Source organism: Melospiza melodia, chromosome 2 (genome assembly GCF_035770615.1).
Source record: "Melospiza melodia melodia isolate bMelMel2 chromosome 2, bMelMel2.pri, whole genome shotgun sequence".
Classification (NCBI taxonomy): Eukaryota; Metazoa; Chordata; class Aves; order Passeriformes; family Passerellidae; genus Melospiza; species Melospiza melodia.
In genome coordinates, this window is record NC_086195.1 from 85,769,115 (window position 1) to 85,792,515 (window position 23,401).

The following is a 23,401-nucleotide window of genomic DNA, read 5'->3' on the forward strand; positions in this document are numbered from 1 at the left end:
TTTTTTTTTTTTTTCTCTCGTGAACCGGCCAGTGAACAAGGCAGCGGATTCACGGCAAATTTAGTGTTCTTTGGAATAAAACATTGCTCAGAAGTCCACGATTTGTATTGTTTTAAAGGATCTTCTGACGGGCTCTAATCGATTTTGAGGTTTAATGCATTTCGGCATTGTCTCTGCCTTGCTTTTTGTATTTGTACCTTATGAAGGGAGAATCAATCGCTAAACATATCTGTCAGGTCTTTTTCACGTTCCTTCCAAAAATCAAGTAGCAGATACAGACGGTAAATCTCCTTTGCCAATTCTTAGCGTCGTTTTTATACTCTGTATTGCTCTCCGATATGTTGTGAGGAGTGGATGTTCGGCTGCTTTTCGAGACGCACTATAAGTACCTATTAATTTCAAACCTGGAGGATTTATCGTACAGCGAGCTGTGCTAGCCAGCTGCGCTTAGTAAATGTGCACACGGGAGGCACGCTAGCGACTGCAAACATGCTGGCTTGCTTGTCTGACAGTTTGGGGTTTCGCCTGTGTGATGTGTAATTAGCAAATTTCGCCTCGGTACTTTAAGTGTTGGTAATCGGGACATTTATTTGCAAATAAGCTGGAGTTACTGGTAAGCTCTTCTGCTTCACAGCATTTACTGAGCTTCACTTCAAGACAGCCCTAAATTATATATATTTATATATATATATATATATATATATATGAGAAACAAAACACCAAAGCTTTTGATCTCTTGGAATCTTTAAACTACTGACCCATTACCTTTGCCTAAAGTAACTGTCACGGGCATATCAGTCGCTGAGGAGAAGTCATACCACAAAGAACATTTCACGACATTTATTCAGCGTACGAATGCGACCAACTTTATTGCACATAGAGGAGAATTTGTGACCGTGCGCTTGGCTCCCTCGGTCTAGCGGTTATATGGCTGTTCCTTTGCCGCTCCCGAGGAGGAAGCCGACCGGAATCCTTTCCTGCTCATGAGCTGAGCAGGGCTGGTGCTGTCGCTGAAAAACTGCAGGTGACCGGTGGTCCCGGAGCAGCTTACCTCTTCTCGGCCGCAGCCGGGAGAAGGGAGATCACTTTCTGGCTCTTTGGGGCGGAGAGGAGGCAGTTTCCTCCCGGCCTTTCTCCCTCCTCCGCTCAGTTTCCCGGCCGGGACACGCGTGCCTCCCCCCGGCCGCGCTGGGACCGGCGGCGGCAGCGGCGCAGAGCTCCCGGTGCCGGTGCCGGCCGAGCCGCCGCCGAGGAGCGCTGCCGCCGTCCCCGCGCCGGCCCGGGGCTGCCGCCTCCCTCCCTCTCTCCCTCCCTCCTCCCCCGCGGGGCGGTGGCGTGCGCGGCCGCGGCGCTGCGGGCTCGGGGGCCGGCCGCCCCAGCCTTCCCGGAGCAGGCGCTTCCAGGCGTTCGGGCTGGCTCCGAGGGCACGGGCGGGCGCCTCCCCGCCGCTCCTACCGGCGGCTGTCCCCGGCTGCACGGGCAACCTGCTCTGCGGCGGGGGCGAAGGTCGGCCCTCTGCCCTCTTCCCGCTTCCGCGGGGGCCGGCGCACGCAGAGCCGGCTCGGCGGCACCGCTACCGTCCCCGGCGGCGGGCGGGGAAGGGGAGGCACCTCTCGGGCCCGGCACATCCCGCCCCGCTGCCCCAGGATGGGGCCCGGCACGACCCAGCCCGCCCCTCGGGCCCGGGGCGATGCCGGTCGCGCCGTGCCCTCAGACCCGGGGCGGCCTTGGCCGCAGCAGGGCACGGCTGGGCTGTGCACAGGAAGGAAAAGCGCTCAAGTAGGGACCAACTCCGGCAGGCGGGTCCCGGGGACCGGCTGGTGCGGGGGAAGGCCCGCGGCGGCCCCAGTCCGGCCCCGGTTCCCGCCCCGGGCGGCGGCCGCTGCTCCCGGGGCCGTCCGGCTCGACACCGCCGGCGCTGCTGTAGCGGGGGCGGCTTCTTTGGGATGGAAATGTCAAAGAGCCCCTTTCCCACAGGGTCACAGAGCAGCGCCGGGTAAAACCGAAAGTTACAGCGGGCGGACAAAAGGTTGTCCCTTCTTCCCTTTCCGCCGAGGGAACAGCCCTTTCCTGCGGTGGGGGCACCCCTCAACCTCCCAGGGATGCAGGAGCCTCAGAGCCGCACGTTAGCGGTGGGGATGTTCCGGGCCAGGTTTTGCTTTTTTGCCCCCTAGGTTTTAACTTGGCAATTCCAGCTGCCAAAGGCAAAAGTGGAGAGGTCGTACCTTTAAGCTGTCAGAAGTCATAACATTCATGACGTGGCAAAATTAATTTAAGCAAAAATTACGTCTTAGATACTAAATCAGAGTTTTCAATGTGTAGTGCTAAGATTAAGCTATGATACCAAGTGATTGATGCAAGGTTATACGTATTCATTGTATCTCGATTGCTATGAGAAATATAAGATTTAGGCTTGATTAGGTGACGTTTAACACTGAAGATCGCTATTAACTCCACTCCATCATTTCGTTTCACACACCAAACATTTAATAGTTTAAAAATATGTATGTTTAGGCATCACAGACACCACTGAAATGTGACTGGTGAAGTGACCCTATCGTTTACCGTGACAAGAAGTCAGTCTGGTTTAGACGTCGAAAATTATTATCTATATGACTACATATGATATAAAAATATAGATATTTTTCAAAGCTTTGAACACTTGAGTTAATTTTTCTCTGTAGTTATTAATGCATCCTTGGTAAACTACAAAAGGAACACTTTTCCAGCAATGAATTTTATTTCTACTGAGTTTATTGAGTATTAAGTTGTTTTGGAAAATCGGGATTAAAGTCACCTCATTAAAATGATGATTGATCATTTGTCCTGATAATGGTGCCATATGATATTGGTGACTTTTACCAAACTGCTGTTTTCCAAATATTTCCCTTAATTAGGGGGTACTATAACAATATTTGTTGAACTCTGCTTGTTATATCAAATCTTTCAAACTACATTGCCTATAGTGCTCATGTTAGCCAAAAAGCCAAATGTTGTTGAAAATCTGTATTTGCCCACATCCCCAAATTGTAATTTAGGAAAAAAAAAAAAAAAAGAAAAAAAAGGTTGCCATGCATATAAATTTAACCAATAATTTATTTTTCATATGGTGAAAAGTGTGAGTTAAAAAGCACTTGCAGATGCATATCTACACAAAGGGCTTGCATGGATATCACTTTATATTTCTTATTATATAGTAATAGTTCTTCCACACACAACTGCTCATGAATTTTAAAGTTTTATTTTTTAATATCTGCCAATTGCACTAGGGAGGTAGGAAGAAAAAGAATGAAGCTGAGTTGATTAAATTATTTATCCCTACTGCTGAAGTAAGTTTGAAGGCTCATTGAATGTATCTGATTTCTTGGCTCTTCTTTGTCCCCTTCCCCCCTTAGTTCTTCCTGGTTATTTCATCCATATCATCCTGCCAGCAACAATAAATTAACTTTTTTTTTTTTTTTCAAGTAAGAAAACTAAAGACAGATATTTGTGCTGGGTTTGCTATATGTGTCACATTTTATAAAATAGGCAGCATCTTTTTGTGTGTGTGATAGAAGTTGACAGTACCTTCAATTTTCTGTGTTCTTATTTTGTAGTTTACTTTTTGCCTCCGTTTTCAAATTTAGGAACAAATGAAAAGTTCACATGTAAGTTACTATAATGTTTGCAATCTTTCAATTTTAATAGATTTATACACTTCATTGCTAAGACCTGTGGGTATCAAGTTCTGCATCTTTTGGTACACAAGCATTTTTCCTCTGTTGTGAACAGTTCTCTGCAAATTTTTAAATTTTTTTTTTAGAAATTATGACATAGTCCTTTTTACAGTACACAATTGGCATTCATTAGTGTTAGACTTAATGTGTATGTATTTGCTTTCTATTAAAAATTAAAGAAAAACATGAGAATTTGCATTACTGTTGGACGTGGTCATCCTAGGTCATACAGATGAACTGTTAATGCTTTAAATTCCTCTAATCTGCAATCTGTTAAGGGAAAAAACAGTAATTGATTTGTTTTCTCTAAAATGTTGTGTCTCAAAAGTAAACACGGAGCTTGCACAACTGTGATTTTGGCTGGAACTGAAGAAACATGTAAGCAGGAAAAAAAATGCATTGAATTATTCATTTGGTTCACTTATCCGTCAGCTTCTCCAAATCCAGACATTCCTTATAGTAAAGCATTTTATTTAAGTAGTCCAACATTGGGTTTGTTTTGGTTTTTTTTTAAGATCTCTAGCTTGGAGAATGTTCTTTTTTTGCTGAACTGCTAGAGGAGTGTGGAATCAGTGGGGATTAGTGCTTTTTAATCTACTGCATTTGTAGTGGGCCATCCAACACTGCAGAACTCTCATTTACTTCCTATTGCTGTATATGATTAAGTGGCTGAAAATATTGAACGTTGCCCTTGAAGATAAAGCTGTATGTGTTGGATGAGCAGCTTCTGAAGACTTCATGTCTAAACTAATCTTTCCCCTCAGTAACTTTAGCCCTGGAATACCAGAGAGGACTAGAGTGTTAGAAAATGTAAGTTGAAGTATGGGAGCATTTGAAATACATCATTATATAAATTATGGCATCACACAATATGCTATGTCTTAGGGCCAGCTCAGCATCTTATTAGCCCAGTCAAAATGGGAGGGTGGTATGTCTTCAACATGCTTAGTTTTGTGGCTGGTGTTTTTCTGTAAGCTGGTTTCATACTGACTTATCAAACTAAACTACATCATCCCATCAGTAGCTGCTGAAGATACTGAAATTAGCAGAAGACATTGCTTAACACATTTGAACATTGGCCAATAGGAAGTTATAAATAAGCACCATTTTTTTGTATACATTTGATGATATAATGTATTTATTACTAATTTTCATGCTGCCAACACTTTGGGCATCTTATGTCCCTCCAACTCAAAATGAAATTTGCCCTATCTCTTTGCAATTACACAAGTATGGTAAATTACCTGTGGAACTCATTTCATCTTGATTTAGCTATGGATGGACATACCTAACATATTTCATTCAATGCAGACTTCTAGTTTTAATGTAGTGTATAGCTCTCCAATATTTTCTTTCCAAATAACAGTGAAGGGAGGAGTTGAGTGAGTTGGTTGTAAGTGATTAATATGTTTCGTTGAACCTTATGAAGGCCCTGATCCTGCAAATAACTGCCCATGCACTTCTCTGTGAGCCTAAAAGCACCAGTGACATCATGGGCAGGATCAGGGCCAGAACACTTGGAGGTTAACATTTGAAGAGGATGAGATACAGTGAGCCTCTAAAATATCTAATGCATCAAATGCATGTGTTGGTGAGGAAATATATTTTTGGCTCAAATATCTACACTTCTGTCAAGCAGCACTTCCCTATTAATTTCATTGTGCTTTAGCCATTGTGTTAAAATGTCTTCTTGAGAAAGGACATTGCTGGTTTTTCCATATTTTAACAACATAATCTCACAAAAATGCCCCCCCCCCCTTCCAGTACACTCTAAAGCCCTTCTGAGGAGGGTGAGGTTATTCAGAGAAACAGATGAATGATTATGCTTTCAGAATATCTTGTTTTTTCATCTACTTTCACATATTCAGGACTATTTCTAAACTCCCTAAAGCTAATGAGTATTTTAGCAGTCTTAAATAAAAGCAATCTACTCACTAAGAATACTTATCGCTCCTAAAAATATCCTAACTATAACTGTAATAGAAACATGTCAACCAACCTATTATTTAAGGAAGGAGAGGTGAGATCTTCTCAGGAAAAATATGATGCTTAGATCTTTTGGCCTTTAAAATATATTCCCACCACCACTCTGAACTTTTATTTTTTTTTTACTGGTGGAACATTGTCGTTGTAGAACACAATATTTTATCTAGGGGAAATGTGAGCCTCCTATTAAGGGCAGCAAATCACTCCAGTTGCCTTCTTACTTGAATTTGAAAATTTAACCTACATCACCTACTGTCCTTCCTACTTTTCCCTGCCAGCTTTTAGGCTAGCTCTAGGACAGAATATAAAGAAGTAGATCCTTTGTGGCATAGTGCTGATGTCCCTGAAATGAGAAAGGCTATAGAAATAACATGTAGTCTTGTAGTTTCATAAATACCCAATCAAACTATTGAAAGAGAAATATTAGCTTGTGGAAATATCTGCTTATCTGAAAAGAATACTACTATCAATTTTTCTTGATATTTTAAATAGAGTTTGCCTTTTAGAAAGTTATCATTTATAATATATTAGTGCTGTTGAAAAGAAGATAAAAATTTACAGTGTAGCTGTTAGGGTAGTGACAGTGCTGTCTCTTAAGACTTCTTAGTTTTCGATGAGGCAAGGAGATCGATACCTTTATGACTTCGCATTTATGAATCTTATTTATTTTCTGGTTTACTTGATACAAAATAATTATTTTGTAAAATTAAGGGAAACTTTCAGGGGAAAAATTGTGGGGTTTTTACTTTTTTTTTTAAGATCAATACTGATTTTAATGGGGTAATGCAGTCTGTACAGGCCTACCGAGGGAGAAATTACTGTGATCAACATGGTTCTATCTTATTTTCAGTAAATATTTTACCAATTCTATTTCTTGTTTTCCTCTGCAAATTATTTCCAGGAATAAACTGGGTTCAATTTTCACTTTTTTTTTTTTTTTTAAATAACTTTATCAAAAGGAACAATTAATAAGTGCAGAATTCTTACTAGCCCTCTGAAGCACAGACGAGTATATGGCATATGCTAGGCTATGCCGTAATGCTTGCCATTTTCACCTACACTTCAAGACATTGCTTCTTTAAAGAGGTAAAAAATGACAGCAAGTATGTTGGACAACAGTTTTCTCATTATATTCTGTGAGTACATTCATTATGTATTATTAGTCCTTAATTGTAAAGATGAAATAATATAACCATTTATCTTTGCAAGGCCATTATTTATAATCTGTACATTAGAAAACTGCAAGCATCTACATGAATGTTTTCTTCTGTATGTATATTCAGATTTTTGACATAGGGGATGAAAAGAAACTTTTTAGGCTAAATCTATGGCTAACCTAATCCACCCTTTGTAGGCAAACTGTATCTCAACATGGTAAAAAAGTCCTCTCTATCCCCACCCCCCAAAATTCAGTTCTTCATTTGTTTTGTTCACCACGCTGCATTAACACAGTTTTCCCTTGTGTGCATCTGCCAGTGTACAATTTAGCCACGGGCATCTGTAGACCTTGTGGTGATCAGTATTGCAGGCAAAAGCCATATGTGTTTAAATAAAAAAAAAACCTCTTTATTTCATTTGCTGTTTTAACTGGATGGATAACTTCTGTGCCTCAAGACAGAGGAAGAGAAAATACAGAAATAATTAATTGCCTCTATTCTTGAGGCAGTTTCATTTTCCCTCTCCAATATGGAATGCTTGTCAGCTTCCCTGATAAATGACTGCATGTATTTGCATAGATTTTACATTAACACAAAAATTAGTTTTATTTGTGAAAAACTATTTTACATAATAATGCAACATCTAGCATTATGGATTATGTTTCCAAACTTGAGAGACTGTGGAGAAATGAGAGTTTTTTCATCTTTGTTTTTTAAATTTTATTTAGTTTGTGTTAGTTGTTGTTTTGCTAAGGTTTGTTTGTTTGTTTGTTTCATGTCAAGGTATATTAATTTTTAGCTTTGTATTTTGTTTTTGTGGAAACAACCAAGTCAGGATCTCTTAATGTTTATAAACCATTTATTCAACCTTTCATAGATTGAATTATTGATGATGGTATGAAAAAAACTTTTTTCATGGACTTCTAATCCATTCCATTTATTAAATACTCACTTAAATATGAATACATTTGCAAAATTTTGTGGAACTGTTTCAAAAAAAAAGTATTTAATCAAATTTAGTTATTAAATATGCTATGAGAATATACTTTAAGTTTCTAAAGCTGCTATTAAAATAGTGCTCCATCAGGTATTCTTTCAGAGCATTAATATACTGCATTAGCTTGTATGCCAGTGTAGGACTATTTTTTTCCCTATATCCAATAACCTGTCTGTTTTAAGCAATTAGGCACTCCCAGCTTGGAGTGACAGTACTATACCTATAGTTAAAAACTGTGTTTTATTCACTATTTGTCATGTCCATGAATAAAATCTATGAATCAATCAGTCTGAAATATCTCTGAAAAAAATATACTGCCCTCATTTTAAGCCAATTGTAGTTATTTTCAAGTGACATGAATTGGATATTTGCTCACAGAATAAACCTGGTGTCTTGCTGTCTGAAGGCAACTGCTAATTGTATATCAGCCAGTTCTCCATGATGAAAAAAAATACAGATGCATTCACTGCTGTTATTTCATGCTCTATAATAATAAGAAAATATTGCTCCTTATGAAACATGCTATACTTGATGGCAACTTAAGGCAAAAGAGTGCCTTTGCCACTTCTTAAATCTGGGACACCCTAGGTGCCAGCTGTCACTGCTCAGCTAATGATGACAAATGCCCCTCTCTATGCAGATTGCAGAGCTTGCAGGCTGCTATGAAAGGCAGTCAGATTACCTTTCTTCAGATAGTAACTTAACCTTTTAAACTCAAGTGTCAGAATGAAATTATTAGCTGGGATAGTTTCAATATCTGTTTCTTTAAAAAGGGGAAAAAATGATAAGAAGGCAGTGACTTCAAATAATACCATAGCACTCATATTCACAAATCGTTTTTGCTGCTCTGATCTTTTAAAAATAGGAAATTGCTGCCTCTGTGCCTGTGAGCACTCTGTGGAGTTTGCTGGCATTGAATGCAGGAATGCTGAAGCTGACCTCTCGGTTGCACTACACGGAAATGGGGCCAAGTGGGACAAATTCTGTCCTTGCTTACATCCACACAGTGTTACTGATGCACAGATCTGACAGATCACAGGTTAATGGATGCTATTTGTAATAGACCTTAATTGATCTTAGGTATTGTGGATATACTCAGCTCTGTCTGTGGCAGTTCATGTTACCACTCTAAGTCTATGAACTTCAGCTAGATTCCACTCTGTAAAAATAACTGGGTATCTATTTTGTGGGTAGGAGTGGTTTCACAGAACTCAGTGTCACGTGGTTAATATTGCTAATTTAAATATATTCTACAGTCAGAGTTTTGGAGTTGCTTCCTGAGTTGTCTTGAAAGTAGCTAACAGATGTGGAGATTTTACATAGTTCTTTACAGCAGGCCAGAAATGTAACACAGTACAAGCGCTGAATATGCCACCCAAAGGTGCAGGGTACTTTTTGAGTGTGTGCACATACATCTGTCCATGTTTTTCTGTGAGTCTATTTCCATGTGTTTATACACTTGAATACAAAAGTGAATAGGCATAGGCACATAAGCACAGTCATGTCAGTATGTGTACACATGCACTATCCTACACATGTAACATCCAAGCAATATATATTTCCATGTTTATATTAAAATGCTGACATATATGAGCATGTTTAACTAGAATATTATATTTGCCATTAAATCTGTCTGTGCAGTGAACTGCATATGAATATCAGTTTCCCTTTGAGCTAGAGCGTATTTTCATTGCAGTAAACAAGTACTTACACCAGTATTTTCAGGAACACATCTCCACAGCAGTAGGCAATAATAGAAAACTACAGAAAAGATGTGGAAAGACTTTTAATGAGATGACCAGGAGCATTATGCTATATGGATGGAAAGAGAATAGGAGGAATATCCCAGACAAAAAAACTTAATATGATTTGCAGAAAGTATGGGAGGAAGAAAAAAATGTACAAATTTACAGAGAAAGTTGAGATCAATTGCAATAATTACAATGTGTTTGGTTCAGTAGTCATTAAAGGAAAGGTAATCTGATTAATAACATAATATTAATTAATATTACTTTCTCCAGAAAATAATGGATTTGATTGTTGATATGGGTGTCCTCAAAGACCTTCAGTCAGCACTTAACCTCTTTTGGTAATATGATGTGTGAAAGGGAGATGGTGGTTAATATTATATTAGAAATATTTTGTCTTGAACTTTGGAGTCAAGTGTTTGTTTTTGTCTAAGTATGTTAAATTTAACATCCTGTCTTGTTTTGTTGCACTGTGTTTCTTTTCTGTAAGTCATTATGTTCAAAGTATTTAAAACTATACATTTTATTATTTTTAGCAAGTGTAGCACTGGGAAATGAAAAAGACAAAGATCTAGTGATTCATCCTCAGCTTTCTCAGCTTGCTGGTTGAATAGGCATCAAATGAAGTCCAATGCCTATACAAAAGAAATGTTCCTTGTTTGGATTTGCCCCATCTGTGTCATCTGGTGGCTTATGCAATAGGAGGTGTTATCACATGAATCCAAATGCACAAGCCAGTTGTTTTATGGACTCTTTCTGTGCTTGGAGGAGTTTATAAGTTGCCCACTCTATTGTGTGTCACTCCCAGATGACACGTGTGCATTCTGCTGAGCATATTTTGGGGGTAATTATAACTAATGAAGCCTGGTACACAGCTTGTTCACAGAGTGATTTATTCTGCTCCTGTCTGATTCCTGAGAGTTCTGTAAAATGGTATATTGTGCCCTCCACTTTGGACATGTATGGGAGCATGTGGCATTGAGTCCATCAGAGAAAATTTGCTATTCAGTGTACCACAGATTAATTACAAAGATATTGGCTGGCTACATCTGGTAAAAAATATAGAGTCAGGTTGAAATTATAAATGGGATCTGTAACTTTAGGGATATTGGCTTTTTTATGGCTCCTGTTTAGTCATTTACTCTTTCCAGACTTGCAGTAACCCATTTAGATGTACTGCTGTTAAATGGCTTGGAGTTTCTCTAAACCCCGTAAGTTAAGGTTAGGTTCCCTTCATACATTTAGCAAAGTAGATTTTATTATGCAATCTGAGTTTTGATAGGTGGGAATATTTTGTGGAGAGATGGATTTAAAAGTTAGAAGAAAATACCTTGTAGCTTTGCAGGTATCATAAAGCAACAACAACAAAAATCCATTACTGAAGCCTGGGTGTCAACCTTTATTTAAGATTAGATCTATCATTCTCCCCCTAATTTATCTCGACTTACCAGGCTCTCAGGCAAGTAAATCCATTGATATTAGTGGGACTCATCTACTATAAAAGAAGTATTCATACATTTTTTTTGCCAGGATGATTCTAAAAATCTTTTTTCCAACATGCTAACATGCCTCTGAAATCACAGAGGAATGGTGTGCACAGAAGCTTCAAGGTTTGTCACTTCATCTACCCGATTCACAGCTATCCAAGGAGGCTGGATGTTTTTATAAGTATCTTGGCATCAGTGTTCAGTAATAATAGTCTTTAGTTATATTTGTCTTCAGTTATATCAATTTCTTCCATTTTCACCCCCAACTTTGCATCCAGATTTGAAAGACTTGCTTTTTTTTGTTTTTCAGTACTTCACCAAAATTTTCTTTCTTTCTTTCAAAAAAGGGTTAAAAGCTGAAATACTACTTGTAGGAATGGGGGAAGGGATAAATACATATTTTGATATACATTTAATAAAAAGCATTTTGTGAGGTGGGAAAACAACTGACTAGAAAATACAGTTCACATTCTTCTTACTGGCTGCATGAGTAGAAAAAATAGTGTTATTGAGAATGAATTGTTTTAATCTGTCTTGTGAAAAAACCTGGGGTGCCTTAAGACAACATTAACAACACTGGAGGTGAGAAGTTCTCCTCTAGTTGTGAGGAGCGAATAGTGTAAGATAACCGACCTTAGCTATCACGTTGGGCAAGAGGGTGTGGTCACTGGCAGATCTGAGGTTTACCTGTGCTGTAACCTGTCCCAGTAGTGAAGTTTATAGTATTGGTATCAGTTTTCAAAATCAGTAGGCTTTTGGATCACTGGGAAAGGAAACAAAATAGAGTTTCCACCTAATTTGAATCTTGATAACCATGAAGGTAAAAGTGTCAGAAGGTCTGATGACACTGAAGGTTGTCTTTTTTTTTTTTTCTAAATTTGTGTGGATTTCAGTGTTATGTACCCAAGATAATAACCATCAGAAGGTAAAAGTGCTGTTTGTATATCATGAGTGTGACTACCTGTATATACTATATGTGTTGAAACACACAATTTAGAGACTGACTGGTTTGCTGGGAACAAATGTATCAAAAGTAGCAGTTGCATTCCACTTGTTTTAAATAAGCAGAATTTGGTTTTGGTCTTTATGCTTTTTTCTGAGCTTCCTCCATATACAAAGATTCTGAGAACAATTGTTACATGCTGATTTTTTTCTTTTACTGTGGTATAAAATCTGACCTGGATTTGGCTTCTCTGATGATACAATTATGATAGATTTTGATTTTTGGGATGAAGTACCTAAAATCTGGTTACCATGCCAGATATTACAAGAGGCCTGCTAAATTATCATCACATACTTATAATGAAAATCCTTAGATAGGATACATGTCACAGATGAAAACAAGGATCTTGTGTGTTTTGTAAGGCTTTTTAAGGTTGTTTGTGTATTTTTTGTTAAAGACTGTGACAAAGTACAATGATTGGTATATTAGAAAAACCATGCCTAAAAATGATCAGTTGTTTTCCTTGGAGAAAGATTGTCACAAATTTAAAGACTAGTTAACTGGAATTATGGGTTTATGCTATTCAAATATTACAGTTTCCAAGTTTGGTGTTCCTGCTCAGTAATCTTCTCATGTTAAGTCAGAGTACACCTGTTCTATATAATTTTAAACATTTAATAAAATATTTAAGACTTATGGTTTTTAAATGAAGCACTAGTTAAAATGATGACACTAATTACATCAGATGTAGTTGGGTCAGTGAAGCTTACATGTCAGTCACTCTTTTGCACTGACCAAACTTTCAGTGCAGGAACTCATGTCCTAGTTGGTTTCTGGAAGAGTTTGTTTCAGAGCAGTGTGGCCTTCCAAAAACTGGGAATTGCAGCTGTTGTTTCATTCTCTGTACTATTTTGCTTTCTTCTGTAAGCAGCATTAATTTTATTTCCATTTTTCTGCTACTTTACATGAATTTTGTGACAGAAATTACTATTTTGGTCACCTTGATTCTAGAAATTTCTTCATGCTATGCCATACTATGTCTAGTGAATATGATATGCTTATTAGGTATGGGTAGATGAAAATAGTTTTTCATATGAGTATTTAGGAAACAGTAGTGTACCTGCAGTGATAACTGGCAAAAATTAGAAACAAGAAGCTGAAGTGCTTTTTTGGGCTTTAAATTGTTAATCCTACCAGTGCTAGCAGCAGACTTTTTCCTGGTAAGCCATTACCTTCACTTTCCCTTGTGGTCTCCCAGATTTGTGGGGTCTGGATGCCTAGGTGGACTGTCTGTTTTCTGGAAGTTCTGAAAAATCCCTGAGAAATGAATGTTTGCCGTATTTACTATGTGCTGTTCAGTCACACGGTGGATGTGCTGGGCTGCTTGTAAAGAAAATGCTGGCCTGTTTGAGTTTATTAAATGCATAAGGAATTTGAACTCCAGCCTAGCACTGACCCTGTGGTACTATATATGTTGTTCAGTCAAAATTACAGTGATTCCAATAAACCCTCAACTTTTATACCATTTTAGTGAAGTTTATACAATTCTGTGAAATAGAAGAAATAAACCACAAACAAGAAGACAAGCGAAAAACCGTCTGTGCTTTGCTTAGGAAAAAAAATGAATGAGCTGAAGATCAGGGCAAAAAGATCGAAGAATGAATTTGAAATGAAAGCCATAAAAACTTTTCAGACACAATTAATGTAAAAATTTACAGTAAAATTTGTTTCATTGAAGGGACTGGACTAAAAAACCAGTATAAAACTCCTAAGTGGGGAATCAGGACAGAGGACAAATTAGAGAGGAAGAATTAGTTCTTTGCTTAAAGAAGTTTGAAATAAAGTAGAAATTGTAGGGGTTTCTTCACTTAAATACCATGCTAAGCAGAAATCCCAGCTTTAAGGAGTATCTACCAGTACACCCAATCACAGTTGGTCCATGTGATAGCTCTTATGTGAATATGCTGTAAAATGTCAACATGCTCCAGAATTACTCTTGGCTGTGCTTGAACTGAGCCAGCCTCAATGTAGTTGCTGCTTTTGTGGACAGAAGTCTTTGCTTTGTGAAAGCAAATAAGGTAGTTTTCCAAGAGCTGCTCTCAGAGCCCCAGACAGTGACAGCAGCCTCTTCATCATCCTTCACTGACCTAAAGGTTAACCTGTCCAGAGGCTTGTGAAGTCTATACAGTAAAGGAAAGTTTTTTCTGTGTGGGAAACAATATATCTGAGAAGAGGGGGACAACAGAGAATCCAGAAGTTTTGAGGGAACACATGTAATGAAGTTCATGGCAAACCTTTAGAAGCGTAGATTATTGTATTGACACATTGGCTGGTACTACTTTACTTTCTAGATCAAGCCCTAATGAGAAGGACTGAGCAAGACCTTTGTATATGTACAAAGTGCTGAACTTGCTTCTTTTGCATGGTGCTGTATGTTCTTTAATAAATGTTGCTAAACATGAAACTTGTGAGGGCTGCATTCACAGGCCTATTTCATTTGTCACTGGTCTTGTTTAATATTTATAGAGTGATACACGTTTCTATGTTACCTTAGAGAAATAAAAATTATGTTATTCTGGCCTCATTTTACTGTCTAATTTTGGCAAACACAAGAAATTGTGAAAGTAAATAGAAAGGAGACATAGTAGAAAAGATAAAAAGATCCTAATAAATAGAGATGGCTACTTCATAATGTAGATGGCTGGTTTATCTGCTTTCTTTAAAAGTCGGTATGAAATGGCATTTCTAACCAGACAGCGACATAGGAAAGAACTTCTGTTTATGGGTTAGGACTGGGAGAAGCACCAGCTGAAAGACAAAGGTAGAAGGTGTGAGAATTGTGAGAATTAGATTTACATTTGATGTTCCTTTTGAGGCTGCTGAGAATTTAATCAGAGGTGTTTGAACAAGATGCAGTGGCTAGTACAGGAGGGAATATTTCACTTTGCCTGTTCCCCGGTGGAAGAGTTGAGGACCAAAGGGTCCTCAAAAGGGACCGAGCAGCAAAATAACAGAATCAAACATGAATGGTGTCAAGGTTTCAGGAATGCACAGTCCAGTGCATGGATACAATACATTTAGCTGCAAAATTTACATGTATGTAAGAGCATAGGTTAAATCTCCAACCCAAGGAAACCCAATAAAAAGTCTTGGCAATCAAGGGCAGGAAGATAATGGCATTGGTGTACATGGTAATATGTTATTTTTTTAGATGTGGCTGCAGTAATGCATCATGTCACCTTGTTGCAACATCAAGCCTGTAATGGTGCTTTCTCACTGCTTTTGATGCACACAGTGCTACTGTCTGTCTTCAGCTTTGAGAGGTGGAGCCCTAACGTATCTTAGTCTTCCTTTTGTCCTTATCTGGACTCATTTGTAAAAATTGCCATTTCAGCCAAATACTACCCCTCTAGTGTAGTGTTTCATTGATACTTGATGGAATGGCAGAAAGTTGCTCATATTTTTTCAAGTGTTCAGTGAAAGATTGATTCGTCTTTTTAGTCCTACAGACTGCAAAACTGTTCAGAGCTCTTCATAAATGCTAGTCTGATAGTCTACCTAGAATTCCTCAACCCAGAAGCACAGAATCAATAATTTATACTTCTTGTTTAAAGGAAGTGTTCTTAAGAATGAATTTTCTCCCTTCAACAACAAGAGGTATAAGCTTTGAGTAGAAGGTCTAAATATCTAATTACAGTAATTGGACGTAAGACCTCACAAAGACTGAAGTGTAAAATTTCTGTATGAAATACAACTGGAATTTAAAGGGGATGAAGTTGTGGCATAAAAACTGACAGTTTTTATGATTTTTGTGTGACCTTAATAATAAAAGCTGACTAGTTTTATCGGCTGTGTGTGAGCTAAAGCAAAATAATACTTTGCATTCAGGAAGTGGTCAGTTCTGCACAAATAGTATTTGTTGTTTCAGGTTTTCTGCTTAGCTGGCTCATAATAAAAGTATACCAACTTTGGTGGGGGTTTTTTGTTTTGTTTTTGGGTTGGTTTTTTTTTTTTTTTTTTACTATATGACTGAAGCAAATAAGATGCAGTGGCTGTAATTCCAGTTATTAAACCTGCTCCTTTATTAATGGTAATCATTAGGTGGTTGTTAATCTGGCTAAAACGACACATGCACAAAAATAGTTTTGTGATAAGAAAGCAGCTTTGTCTCAAATAAGGGACACTGGATGTAGTGCTCTGCACAGTACATCTCCCAGAAGCTCATAGGATCTGTTTACCTGGTTGAAATTCAAATTGTTTTATTATGGTGTCAATTCTTTGGTTTTGGCAGCACTTCTAAAGTGTCTATACACAAAAGGACTACCACAGTGAATGAATGCTAGTGTTGACACCACCTAACAAGCAGGGATTATGTGTTTACAGAAGAAGTAATATGATAGGTCAAGTATAAGAGGCACTTCTCAAGAGCACTTCACCACATAATGAGTGACTGACTAGAAAGTGCGGAGCTGCCACTCTTTGGCTTCGTTTCGGTGTTGATGCCTGCCTCTCTCCTCCAAAGCCCTCTTGATCATGTTCAGCTGCTCTGTTCTCATGTGGTGAATAATAGTAGAGTAAAGCTGCTTTTCTGTCTCATTTTTCTTGCTAATTTACACATTCAAGCCATTTTTTGTTTGCTATCCTTATTTGCTATTCCCTTTTGTCAAGGCACTGTTCGCTTTTTTGCCTCAGGCCTAGGAACTAATTTGAGCTTCTATAATTACTTCATGTTTTACACCTGTCTGCATATCATGCACCCCTTGTCTCCGTGCTTAAGCTGTATATTTCCTTGGAAGGAGGGAAAAAAAAAAGGAAAGAAAGGCTAGTTTTCATACACAAGGAATCCCCAAGTTTCTCCTCTCAGTCTTCCTACAGGAGAAACACAATTAAACTGTTGAGATGTTCTCAGCAATGCAGCTGACCTTTTGGGTTCATGAAGGACAAATGAATGCTGTCTGTTCAGACAGTTTGTGTTAAGACATTGTTGAGCAAAGAGCCCTGAGCTTTGTTCCTCTTGAATGAAGCAATGGTTGTAGTCATTTTAAAATCATTAAGAGCCTGAATGCGCGGTATCATTCTACAGTGTTTGCTCTACAGCTGCTCTTCTGCTTTAATAGCAGCTTATTAAATTTGGGTCAAGCACACTCTGAAGAGTATCACAATGAAGAAACTGTTCTAAAAGTTACCTGTTTAAAAAAAAAAAGGCAATTGATTAGATTTTTAACTTAAGTGACAGCTGCAATTCATTGCCTGTTCTTTGTGGTGTCCTGCAGCCAGAGTGGAAGCCTTTTGTAATTTGGTCTTCATTTTGTAAAAGCTTTCTTGAATAATCCAGGGTTGCTTTCCACTCTGAGACCGCCTCAATCCAATTAGGAGTTTAACAAGGGTCAAATTAAGGAGACTTTACACTTCATGTTTGCATCATTAGCCATAAGACTGTTTTGTGTGTGCACGACTGTGTGTCGAGGGAGGAGGGGAGGCTGCAAGATGGGGCAGACACAAAGCTGTCATCCACCATGTGGTGCATCCCGCCGCTGAATGAAGGCACAGCAGGCTAGGAACAACATTTCCAGTTGTCTTTTGGGGCTGTCGTCATGTGGATTTCAGCTGGTACAGAGCTGTTTGGGGTTACAGGTGCTAGCTAGAGCCGAGGAAGAAGAGCGCATTCTGCGTCTAGTCTTTTCTCTCCTGGTAGTCTATTGTTATCGGACAAATGGCTGGGAAGAGATGAAGTTAGAAATCTCTTGAGCATTCATTATTTTTGATGAGATGACAACTACCCCAGTTCCTTGTTCTCACTATTCATGCTGTTTCCTGTTATTTTTTGAAAACATTTTTTTTTTCTTGCGTGTTAAGTATATGATACAGTGTGAACTTTTTTTTTTTATATCACTAGTTACCAGGCTTTGGATAATCAGATGTGCGTGTACAGGACTAAAACATTCAATTGCATTTTCTACAATAACGAGTCATCTAAAAATGGTGCCGTTTTACTTCTGCAATTTTTAACAACGATTACATTTTCCTAATGAATTATTTATAAAAATTGTCAAAAATTAAAGAGAAAGCCATAAGATACTCTTTTCTATACAAGATTGTTCTTAATGACAAGAAAAATTCTCCTGCTAATCAGTGTTTAGACGTGTGGGATATTGCTGGAAAACTGTTGCAGTGTCTCTTTAGCAAATGCTTTGTGCTGCTACATACAAAGTAACGATTTATCTAAAAATAACACTTTCATTGTTCCTCCCCCCTAAACCCATTAATAGGTACTTTAGTATCATGCGAGTTTTCATAGTTTAATCCCTTTTCAAAAGCTTTTCAGAATAAAAGCTCTAAATGGTCCTCAGTATTAATTTGATGTGACTTCTGTACAATATGGTTTGAAACTCTCAGAAGCACATTTTTACAGCTTACCCCTTTTCACTAGATCAGTGTGTGGAAAATACCAGCTAAATGTTTCATGGAGTCTGTGCTGCAAGCCTTTTTTGTTGTCTTGCAGATGCTATAGCCTTCTAGTAATTTTTATTTATATAGCACCATCATTATTAGATAATACTTAAGCCAGATCAACATTTCTACGTAGATTATTGCTCACTGAAATTTTAGGAAATGCCCCTTAAAAGATAATTTTTGAACATTTTCACCTGTCTCTCAAATTTTATTTGTTGAGAATTTACCTTCAACAGCAATCTGCATAATAAATGGTGATTGCATTTAATGTAGTCTGCTTTTGTAGTCAGTCAGATTTTTCCTTGAATTTAGACAGGAATATCTGACTGTAGGGTTTGGACACCCATAAATACATTTTTAAAATGCTCAGCTCTCAGTGAAATATTAATATGATGTGTCTGATGAAAGTAACAAGAAATAATTTAAAACTTGTTCTGTCAATCTCTATCAAAATGGGAAAGTATTTTCAGTTTGGATTGGAGTGGGCAGGCACAGTGACTGATCAAATAAAATTCCTGACTATACAATTTTTTTCATAATGTATGCCTCCTGTGGTGATTTTGTTTCCTTAAAACCACTGCCTAATTTTGAAATAAGAGAGTTCAAATAGTAACAAATAGGGTGTGGGCATGTATTTTGCTTAGCTTTGGGTATTTGGGTTTTTTTTGTTTTTTTTTTTTTTCTTTTGTCACCTCATCTCTTAAGGCTTTTGCATAAATTAGTATCATGAATTAAGTCAATGTGAATTGTATGATAAAAGCTTTTTGGAGATATTTGGGCTGTTCTGAGCTCTGGATAACCAAGAGGATCAGGATAATATGAGATTTCAAATGCCACAGATTTTGGTTCTTTATTTCTTGGTTTCCTTGGTTCAAGGAGAACCCAGTCACTTGAATATAGAAACATTTATTCCAAGTGCTGTATGTAATGCCTAGGTAAAAGAGAGTGTCAAAAGATAGTTTAATATTAAAGAAAGCTTCCATCACTGATTTATATATTGTCTTCCTGACTGACCATTATGTGTATCTGTTCAGCACATACCAGTTTATTGTTTTCTTAACTTGGTTATCTTCAGAACAGTACTTAATTTAATAATTTTAGCATCCTGCCTGAAAAGATGTTCTTTACAAAATTTTAACAAACTCAAATGAAGAATCATAGTGATTATGAAATAATTACATTAATATGAAACCTATTTTATAGTCTGATATTTTGTGCTTGACAGGCTGAAAAGTGCTTTATTCATTCTTCAAAATGAAACTAGTGAACACCTTCATCTCTGCTGAGTAAAAGTCCTGTTTGGCTTCCTGGTACATCCTTTTATTATAGTTTTTCTTATATGCTTTGGAGCATAAGTGGTCTGCAGGGAAAAGGAAAAGATTTCAAAGCTACAATGACAGAATTCACAGGTTGAAGGAAAAGTGGGCTTATGATTGGTGAACATTACAGTTGTTAGTTCCTATTTATCTTCCAGAAAACACAATGATAGGAAAAAAAAAAATTAATTTCATTACTTCAGTAGGGTGTTTTACAAATGTGCATATGGACACTTTTATGTAAAGAAGGCACAACCTTTGAACTCTTGGGAAGTTAGCAGAGAAGGCCTTAATATCACAAACCTTCAGCCCTCTCCACCAGGATTTAGATAGCTGTAAGAGAAAAGACAACAGCATGATTTATGCATCCATGTAAGTTTGCAGGAGATCACCCAGTCACCATTTCATGCCAGTGTCACAGAGATCTGAAGATGTGAATGGTAATCAGGCTGTTCAAGCAAAGCCTAAAAATGTCTGTCAGGTTGGAATTTAGATAAACAGGTTTAGAACTTACATAAAGTCAAGAATTAAATATTTCTTCCTTTACAATAAGTCTGTATTCCATAAATTCAAAAAAGCAATGAAGCTTTAAGGGCTTCTAATCTTAACTTTGAGATTTTCTGTATTGATGTGTACATTTTAACTGCTATTCAGTGTTATAAAAATCTTTTCCTCATTTTAAAAATTAAATTTTTGTCTGTTTCTGTGTTGGTGCAAAACATAATGTCTATCATATCTGTCTATATTGAAATATGAAGTTATTTTTCTTGTAACAAACTCACCAAATACCTTATTTGTTTTGTTTTTCCTTCTTACTTCTAATGTATAAAACTGGCTACTAAACCTACTTTTACTGTAAAAGTTATTTCATTAGTTTGTTAGTTGATTAGGTAGTTAACCAGAGCAGTGTCAGAAGCCAGCTTTATTCCTTTTAGAAGTGCTATCTACACTTTTTGTGTACAATGAATTTAGTTCTATTGAAAGATGCTGGATTGACAGCCTTGAAGACTGAAGTCCTTTATTTATGCATGAGCAGCAACAGTTCTGCCTTTCCCACACTGCCCTCCTGATATGCTTCACCCATGACCTGAAGGATCCCCCTTAAGGGTGACAGCTTTGTAGCCTTCACACCCATTCACTCTCCAGTCCTTGCTGAGAGTGCCAACAGGAATGCCAGGCCGTGGTGCCCTTTTGCTGTGAGCATTTGATAATTGCCTTTCAGGTTGCAGTGGACATCCCCTTTTCCATAGATTATTGAAGAGCAGTCCAAGGGTGACAAATCTCAGGCTCTTTGGGGTGATGGCAAAGTAGAGGTATTTCTAAAGGTAATTAAAGGCAAGACCAGGATTTGGTTCGACTATTGCATGTAGGCCAGTAAGTTAAAGTTAAGGTCTATAGTCCATTACTAATTTCCTGATTGAACTAGTCCTCTAGGACTTTTACAGCACAACTAATGTTTTTCAGACCCTCTTTTTACTCACTGAAAAGAAAGAATGCTTTCTGCAAGCACAGGTCACAAATAGCTCAATTTCCTTCTGGCTTACAAATGCAAAGCATAACTAATTTGATAGTGGACTGTACGAAGCTTAATTTGACTCAAAGGCCTTGTGGTTTAAATGAGTATGTTTCTGATCTCATTTATGGTAAACTAATTTTAAATTCCATTTGGGTTACACTAGATATGCATGTGGGCCTAAGCACATGATTTGGTTCCCTGACTATCTTATGTACTGGATGTAGGTCATTAGTCCTTCCTGAGACATAGGATACAAATGTATATGTACAATTATAATGATAAGATGGTCTAGTGCTAGCAGAAACTCTTATACTTTTTCCCCCGTAATAAACGTATTTCTCATGTTTTGCATCTGCAATACATTTATTTTGGAAATATGTGCATCTGAGCTGTGATTGACCACTTTTGCATGTATTTTGAGAAAAATGTACCAGGAGTTTGATTATATATTGCTAGTTATTCCAGAAAGTAACACACACGTGTTAAAAAAATAAAATAAAACAGCATTAGAAAAAGAAGAAAAGAAAAAGAGTAACTGTTGACTTCTGCTAAATGTGCATATTTTCAGTATTCACTGAAGTATTGAAATATTCCAAATTCTAAATATGAATACAAGAGTCTGTGCACATGAAGAGCTCCACATGTGAATTTATTTTAGAATCCTTAATGGATAATTTAAATGTTTGCGTAAGATAATTCAGTTATATATATATATATATATAAATTAAAGTCATTAAATGAAAACCATGATTCTATATTTTAGAGTATGAGAACCTACATTGTATACACACCAATTCATGCAAAGCCCTCATCATATTGCTAAAGGTTATCCATGACACTTGGGGGGGAAGAAGCTTCAATTTCAGCCTGATTAACTCATATTGTCAAAATTATTGTGTTCTTACAACCTCTTTTTAAAACAAGACAAAGTTTAAAATAAAATTATTTTTAAATAGTTTCATTTGAATTTGGAAAATATTTTTAATGCATTTTAAATAATTTAAAACAACAGTCTATTTATGAAAAAGTCATTCAGCTAGAAAAAAAGTAAATTAAAAAAACAAAGTCGAAGTAATTATCTCAAGGGTTGTAAGCTCCTGAAAAACACATTTCATTTGAGAGCATCCCTTCATAAAGTTGTTTATAATGCTGAATTATTTTTTAAAAAATATATAATGATAAAATAGTAATGAAATTACATGGCAGTATTATAGTGATCATAAGTTATTTTTCTCTACCATGTCCTCATTGATAAAAACTGGGGAGATATCTAGGGGGAAAAAATATTCTCCTCAATTTCTGGACTCTGCATTGCAGGAAGGCAACAAATGAGAAAAAAAGTAGATTTTAATTTTATATCAAAGAAACCCTTGAGGTGGAAAGTTAGGGAAAGCTGCATTGGTTTGTAGCACACAAAATGTCGCTTGAATTTTGCTGCTCAGTAGTTTGATATACTCATTTGCTGATGCGAAATGACGAGGGCTTAGAAAGCAGGGTTTTGTTTTTTAGCTGTCTGCAGACCTAGTGGGGCCTTACAGAACCCAGTCAGCAGGTCATTAACTCTGGAGAAAACAGCTTGCATTAATATGCTCTAATCCGGTATAATTAGTCAAATTACTGCACGCCGACCGGCTTGTCATGTGTTGTCAGATTTGGCATGCAGGCAGGATCGCCAGGGTCCCTCTGGAATGCCACCCTGGATCAGGGAGAAGGACTCGTTTGTAGTAGTGGATTTCTTGATGAGGAAAGCAAATGGAATCAGCAGCCATGGCCTTACAGAAAAGAATATAAAAGAAAGGGAAAAAAACCCTCCCGACAATCAAAAAAACTGATTTGTTATAATTTTGTTGAGAAATAGAGAATTCGTGTCATGGGAACCATTTATGGTTGAACCCCGCTGTTAGAAATAGGAGCCATTCAGTTGCCTCTTATAACTTCTATGTATCTAACAAAACTGGAGATTCACTGTACTATATAAGATTAGCATTCATAAAAAGATTTAAAATAAATAATTACAAGAGGATCAGCTACAAATTACCTACCACACTGTGACACAGATTATTGAACTACCAGCGTGTGTGG

The 23,401-nt window shown here is 37.5% G+C and overlaps 1 protein-coding gene across 11 annotated transcripts in view; it reads left to right on the forward strand.

Annotated features, from left to right (window-relative positions):
* NBEA (neurobeachin) overlaps positions 1–23,401 on the forward strand; it is a 454,524-nt gene that overhangs the window by 310,608 nt on the left and 120,515 nt on the right. The gene's annotated exons all lie outside the window — the stretch shown is intronic.